The following is an 8,100-nucleotide window of genomic DNA, read 5'->3' on the forward strand; positions in this document are numbered from 1 at the left end:
TTCAGTTATGTTCCCCACACACATAATACCTGATCATGTTCACCTTCTTGTCCCATTTCCCACCCAGGCTCTTTCCTCCCCATCACTGTAGTGATTTTTTTAACCTTCTTAACATTTAAAATTGTTTTCATTCATACAGATAATTGAAATTTATTTATTTTTTGATTCATTATCTTATTAGTTTCCAAAGGTAAGAGATACAAATAAAGAAGGTACATTGGGTTGATTTTATTTCACTTCATTTCATTTTTGAAATAGGCACATAGTATGTTGTGTATTGTCCAAGAAGTTCTAGAATGTTTAGGTTCCAGGTGATCTCAGCATTCCATGTAGGTATTATTACAGGTATGTGACAACATACCTGGCTTATATTGTTCTTAAGAAAGTAGTCCCACAAAAATTTCCTATAAACACTTTAAAATTAACATTGCTCTCAGAGATGAAAATATTTCCTGTTAACTTACAAAATTCATAGAAAGTATATTTCTTTCTTGAAAGAAACTAAACTGCTAACTTCAAGGCAGGATAAAAGGACTGATTAGCCCCCTCTCTCTATTCTAGGCCCAACCTCTCTGTTCCCATTGTTCTTGTTTCTATAGCTCTGTCTCTCTCTTTGTTTTCAGCTAGCCCTCTATCTGTTCTTTGCCCCACATTTTTCTGACCTAATGGTTTTGTTTCTGCCTCTATGCCTCTATACCTCCCCCATTTCCTCACTCCTCTACCCTCTCCCAATCATTCCCTTTATACCAGGTCTGTTCCGTGGTGTAATTTCTGAAGGTCACAACATGCATGGGTCCAGCAAATGTATTCCCTTGCTATGTAATATTTCATAACACTAACACATTAAAAGCAACTGACAAAATCTATAAATATTAGTTTGAGACATGGATTTTTGTATTCCCAAAAAGGAATCAAAACAACATTTCATTTGGCTTGGCCTTCAGATAAATTCAGATAACCTAACCTTACCTAATCACTAAGAATGCTAAATTATGCACTTGTTTTTCTCCTTGAAACAATGTATGTCCATCAGTGCCCTTTGACACAAATAAATCCACAAACTTGCTCCATTGACAAGAGCATTGCTTATTTAATCCTGTGATAACAAAAGCAGGTGCAGCAGGAGCAGCATCTGCCCTAGGTCCTCTCAGGAGCTCTTTCTTTTATTCTCTCTCATGAATCACTAGAATTTCAAACAAAAACTATCTGCAGCTGGAGCAGACATGAGATTAAAACAAAACAAAATAAAAAAAAACTACACATATAACATTGCTGGGTTTTTATAGGAAGCAAAATTCTCATACATTTTTTCCTATAAGGAGGATGGAGGATCCTACAACTCAGAAGCAAATAAAACTTCCAAGTTTTAGGAAGCTCAGAAAGGGCTAGGTTTGCTGAGGCCCTCCCAAAGGCAAGAAAAGAGGAACACAATTGCTGGGGTGATGTTTCACCTACCTCTTCCTGGTAAAGAGAATTCAACACAGTTGAATTCTTTTCAACAGCTTAAGAGCAGGAATGCCTCAATGCTACAGGAACCCCAGGAACCCAGGGAGGACTGCTTAAATACACCCCAGCACTGGGGAGGGCTATGCGTCCTGCTAGGGTTGGTCAGTCTGCAGACATGTTAATTTGCATGCACCCACTCAGGAGGGGTTGGTGCCAGATTTGGTCTAGCACCTGCTCAGTGGTGTTGTTTACTGCGATGGTGTACCGGAGACCAGCACCATCTTTTAGGTGCTGGCTGCCTACAGCATGAACAGATTTTTTTTTTTTAACTACTTGCTTGGACTGATCTTCCCCTGCTTTGTGGGCCCAGCCTGCTAATTCTGTTATCTACTGTATTTGTCTGACTCATTTGGGATAAGGATTTACTTGGACCCAGCTTCATTTGTCACATCCACTTTTCAAGTATAAAAAAAAATCACATACTCCATCTACCAACATGGGAGACATTATTTTTTGATATGCAGTTTTCCCCAACAGTGGAATGACAAGACGACCAGAGCCATCCCTTAGGACAGGGACAAATGATCCAAAAGTTACTATTCTCTAACCTAGGACAACCAGTGTCAATAATTTTATATGTCTCTGCAAACCTAGATTATGGCTGATCAACTTCATTGAGTCAGTGGTAGCACTCAGAGTGGGCATACAGGCTAAATGATAACTATATATGTGAACATCCTTCAACTCTGGCCAGATGTACCACTAAAGCCCATTTTTACATTTCCTACTGGAAGCACATCTTATGAACAACCTGGCACTACAAGTGCAAAAATGGTGCTCCTTCAAAAGGAGCCTTCTGCATCAGACTGTCAACTAGGGACCTGGAAACATTCTAATTTCAATATCACTAACTTAAGAAACCCCTGACAGAATACTGGCTGGCAGATTGGAAAGGGCACGATCACAGGGTCTGTGTTAAATGTCAAGAGAGTTTCTATCATGCATTAAGTGACATCCAGATCTTCCATTCTTTTCATGAGGAAATAAAAATTAGCCCATTTCTCATTGCTCCCATAGCAAGAAATCTGTTTTTGGTCCTGTTGTCACAGACCCTCTGGGTCCCTCTTTCTGCATGGAAAGAGTCACTAGTCCGAGATGGGCAAAGAGTCTGCGAATGACAGAAAGATGAACACGTGAGATTGTGTACTATCTGAATGTCATTTGTCAAATTGAGCATCAAACTTTTTATACACAAGAAAATAGGGAAGTTAGGTGACACATTGGCAAAGTACAAATGAGGTTACTGGGTGCTTAATGGCTCTTACACAAAACAGAGGAATATAAACACAAAGACAGGCAGGAACTGGTCAATAAAACAACTGAGACAAAGTCAGCCCTATCTAAGGTCACCTAAAGTCTTAGAAGCCAGGTGTGAGGTCTTACACTCCTAGGGCAATGGCTTTCACACCCAAGTCTTATTTCTAATTAGGGAGTTTGGCTCTAGCTAACTATCTCATTACCCTAAAACCACAGCCAGATCTACTGCCTAAACCATTGTAAATTCCTGTATGTGGGAGTGATTTGGCTTTTATTCTAAGTGATAGTTTAATACCAAAGGCAATTCTGAATGTCACTGAATAGGCAACATTGAATTCCAAACCCATGGTCAGCTCAAGGACTTTCTAGGACATTGGAACACTGGCAAAGGCTTAGCTATGTCAGAAATCAATCTTAAAAGGCACTTATAATAAGATATTACTAAAAGAGAGCACATGGATCTGTACACCAGACTAACAAGGGGATAGGGTATGAATATGTGGGTTATGAGAATGCCAAAGCTCCAGGAGTTGAGTTCATTTTGAAACTCTTTGACTCATGAGTGCTTCCAGGGCTCTTGGACTGCCAAGCAGACTTCACTACAGTGTGCATGTGCGGCATCCTGGTAGACACTAGAGTCCAGTAGCTAAGGGTGTATTTTGGCCATGCATGTGAAAAAACTAACATGGAAGAACTATGGCCTGGATAGATAAAAAAAAAAAAAAAAAAAAGAACTGGATTCCTGTAATCCTTTGTATGAGACAAGGTTCCCCGGTCCTGCTACAAATCTTGACTCACTAAAACTTCAATTATTGGGACTAGGAGTGGTAATAGCACATGTGTTTAAACCTAAGCACTCCAGAGTCAGAATCCTCTGTGATTTTGAGGCTAGCCTGGTTTACACAGTGTGTTCCAGATTACTCTGACCTACATAATGAGATCCTGGACAAAACCAAAACCAAAATTGAACTAATACTTAAGTTGTTGGGGAAAACTGACTTACCTAATGGAAGGGTGATTTAAACTTCAGCTGGAAGCCCCACATGCCTGGTCCAAACATTCTTTAGCAGTCACTTGGGAAATTCAATGGTGTGGATTCCCAAACCACTTTGAAAAAAACATCTATTCCTTGTCTAGTTTCTCTAATCTCTGACAGGACCGAAAAAAAATGTCAATGCAGGTATCAGGTACCATGCCCTTTGTGGGCTATACTGGATATGTTGGGTACACAGCCTCGATTATACTTTTTCTCACCTAATCAGGATTGTGTGTTTTGGGGACTAGCTGTACAATTTTCTTCCTGTTCCAACTTACCAGAGGGGACCATTTAGAAATCTAAAGTACTAGCCAGGTGGTGGTGGCACTCGACTTTAATCCCAGCACTTTGGAGGCAGAGGCAGGCAGATTTTTGAGTTCGAGGCCAGGCTGCTGTGCAAAGTGTGTTTCAGGACAGCTGGGGGTATACACAGAAACCCTGTCATGAAAATAAAAAAAAAATCTAAAGTACTGGTAGTCGCAAAGTAAATGGTGTGCCCTTGAAATTGGCAACTAAAAATAAAATGAATGGCAATCTGAGTGTAAAATTCATTAACATGATCCAGCTACCTGGACAGAGTCCTGAGGCTACCAAACTCCCATGTATATGTGAAACCATATTAGCAGTATAAGACACAGTTTAAATAATTATTAGTATAATATTATTTTGTGACATAAAATTATTAACTGTACAATACAAGAAACATTGAATTTATTACTACTATAACTCCAAAAGCCCTTAATATACATTTGTATAATAGTATCCTCAGAGGATTGAAACCTTCCACCCTACAGGAAGCTCCTTAAGCAGAGAGATAAACAACTCAAAAGAAATCCAGGAAGCTCTTTAAGCAGGAAGGCAAACACCTTCAAAGAGCTTCAAGGAGTCCCTCAAACTGACAAAAGTCAGTAGGCTTCTCCCTGCCAGAGAAAGGAATAAAAGCCGAGAGTCCCTCTCATATGCAGAAAGATGAGGTACAAAAGAGAAATATGAGGCCAAGGCTTAGAGCATTTCTCCCTGGAAGGTAAAACCCTGGACAATCCCCAACCTTGTTTTCCCAAATCTCTAAAATACATTCAGAAAGAAGCTCTTTGTTCTCTATAGCCAGCAAAAAGCCTTTTTGTTTCTGTGCCTTACAGCCTGAGATGTGATAATTGTAGGAAGACCTATAGGGATATGGAGATAGAGAGGATATGCAGACTACTCCCCACCCATAGCCAAGTTTACTCCCAACTCCTCCCAACTCTCCCCATCTCCTCCGAACTCTCCTCCCAACTCCTCCCAATTCTTCATCTAGCTGTTAAAACCCCCTGTTCTTACTGCTCAGGGTCAAACTCCCCTGCCCTGCAAGGCAGAAGGAGTTTGTCCTCTGCCACAGGCCCTCTGGTCTCTTGTGCCTGCGTAAGAAAGGGTCTCTAGAGTAGATGGGCAGAGATAAGATGTAGTGACAGACAGTCGAACACGGAGAATGGTGTTGGATCTGAATGTATTGTACTGGTTGAGCTTTAGACTTATATAACAACGAATTATCAGAGGATACAAATCACAAAAATACAAGATACACTGAAATTCACCAGTTACAGCAGAAAGGAATTTACAGGGACTAATTAAATGTTTATATTAGGGATAACAAGCCCTGTCTAGGATCAGCCTAATGTCAGGCAAGAATTTCACACTTTAAGGTTAAAAGCATCAGGGGGTTGTTAACTCTTGACAGGCCTTAAGAGTAATGTGCTATCACAGAGCTCTAAATTCTTAGGTCTAATAAAATTTATCTTGTCTGGAGAGTTTCTCCTTATCAGGGTAGTATATCAACTTATACTTGACATGGAATGAAGCCTGTAGTAAAAGATTTCTATCTCAGTGAGACTTTTAGTCTCTATCTGTAAACAGCTGAGTAAAATGGCAAGTGCTTAATTGTTTACTGAATGGGTTAAGTTCCTTGCTGCTATCTGGAATCTAAGAACACTGGGAAAAGGCTTTAGCTATGTTAGAATACAATCTTAAAAGGCATTTACTATAAGGTGATGCTTAATAGAGTGCACGTGAATCTATACACTAGATTAATGTGGTGGAAATTTGAATATAATGGGTTAGGGAAAGAGATGCCATAACTCTGGGAGGAAAATTTCCCTGGACTCTTATCCTCGTGAAACAGCTTCCAGGCTTTTTGCCTGACAAACCGATCCAAACTGGAGAGTTGGCTTTCGCCAGAATATCCAGGAGGAGAGTCCTAGAAATTCATTTCTCATGAGGAGCTTTTTGGCATTTCTGCCTCACAAGCTGACTCCACCAGAGTATCCTGACAGTCCTCAGCTAGATTTAGTAAAAACTCTTGAATTTGGCATCAGGGGGGGTTTTCTCTTGAGTCTTTGGGGTGCTGGCCAGCTCATCCTAGGACTTGAGTGGAGGCCCAGCTTTTGGTGGTCTTACATGTGGGTGTTCATTTGCTGAGATTTGTGGCCTACCCCAGTTCTCAGAAATCCCCGCTGAGAGGTAAGATCCTGCCTTTGTCTATGTCTTTGTCTATGTCTTTGTCTGCAGGCTTTTTTTGAATTTTGTATTCTTAGTTTACAGTAGCCTGTGCACATGAGAGCAACAAATTCCCTGTCTGGGATGGAGGGGAGGGTTACTGACAGATGTGTCAGGAGTAACTGCCTGCCAACCTGGGAGACATCCCAGATGGTCTGAGGGAGCTCCAGGGATGCCTGGGTATTTCCCATCGGGGAGCCAATTGAGACTGTGCTCACTCACCCGTCTGTTTCTGTTACTAGGTGCTAATTGAGGGGTGCTCACTCAACCATCTGTTTCTGTTACTGTGTGCCAATTGAAAGGTGCTCACTCAGCAATCCATTTCTGTTACTGGGTGCCAAGTGAGAGTGTGCTCACTCAGTCATCTGTTTCTGTTACTGGGTGCAAAGTTAAGAGTGTGCTTACTCGGCTGTCTGATTGGGTACTGGTTGCAGTTATCGTAATTTATTGTGTGTATATCTTGTTTGTCTCCCTGAATGTGACTCTGACAATGAGACAGACTCTTAGCACTCCCCTCGTATGAGTCTTGTGATTTGGACTGAAATTAAGACTAGGATTCACAACCCGTCTGTAGATGTCAGAAAGAGATTTTGAAGAACTTTCTGCTATAGGGAATGGCACGCTTTTGGTGTTGGTTTAACACCAGAGGACACTCTTGATTTGATTGTGATTTCTGCCCTTAAAAATGTTGTTTAGGCAGAGGGGACCAGGGTCTCAACCAAATCAAGTGCCATAGAATCTCATCTAAAAAAATTTAGCCAAAGATCCCCCCCATCCTTGTTGAAACCTTGAGTTCAGTGGAAAAAGCCAGACTCCTGAGACCTAACTCTCTGCCACTCAGAGAAAAAAAAAAACTGAGATAAAAATAGTGGAGTCTGAACTGCAACCCTGGCTCCCACAAAGATATATCCAGAGTTAGAAGAACCTCCACAATGGCATAACACCCTACCACCATATCCCCAACTCGTCCCCTCCCAGACCTCTCAACATGTCTGAGGTGCCGCTGGAGATGTGGGGGTGGGACCAGCAGCTGGAACCTGAGGCTGTTGAGCTCGGAACCTAGAGGAAACAGACTGCACAGTGCTGCCTTTATATACTTACGGCCCTCCTCCATCAGAACCCAGACAACTGCAGTCCCTTTAGTACTGGCCATTTTCCTCTACTGATCCTATAATTTGAAGGCATATCATGCCCCCTTTTCTGGAAATCCCTCTAGCCATACTCATCTAATGTAATCTCTCATGTTCTCTCATCAGCCCACTAGGGATAACTGTCAACAGAATTTGAGCATTCTTTTCACCACAGAGGAGAAAAAAAAGATACTGCTGGAGGCAAGAAAGAACATGCTAGGGGTCAATGAATGGCTGTCACATCTTCTGAATGAAATAGATGCAGGCTTGCCTCTGACAAGTCCTGACTGGGACCCTGAAAGTCCTCACAGTAGGGGGCAGTTGACAGTTTTCCTCTGGGCTCTAGTAACAGGGCTGAAAGGAGCTGGCAGGTGCCCCACTAATTTGGCCAAGGTAAGAGGGATCCTACAAGAGGAAAAGTAGCACCCAGCAGTGTTTTTTTGAGCACCTCTTAGAACCATACAGGCCTTACACTCACTTTGACCCTACATCAGAGGGCCAGCAGGCAGCGATGGCCATGGCTTTCATTGGCCAGTCTGCTTCTGACATTAAAAGGTTACAGTGTCTATAGAGTCTGCAAATATTATCTTTGAAAGATCTGGTTAAGGAGACAGAGAAAGTGTACTATAAGAGAGAGAC

The sequence above is a fragment of the Mus musculus genome, chromosome Y (genome assembly GCF_000001635.26).
Source record: "Mus musculus strain C57BL/6J chromosome Y, GRCm38.p6 C57BL/6J".
Taxonomy (NCBI): Eukaryota; Metazoa; Chordata; class Mammalia; order Rodentia; family Muridae; genus Mus; species Mus musculus.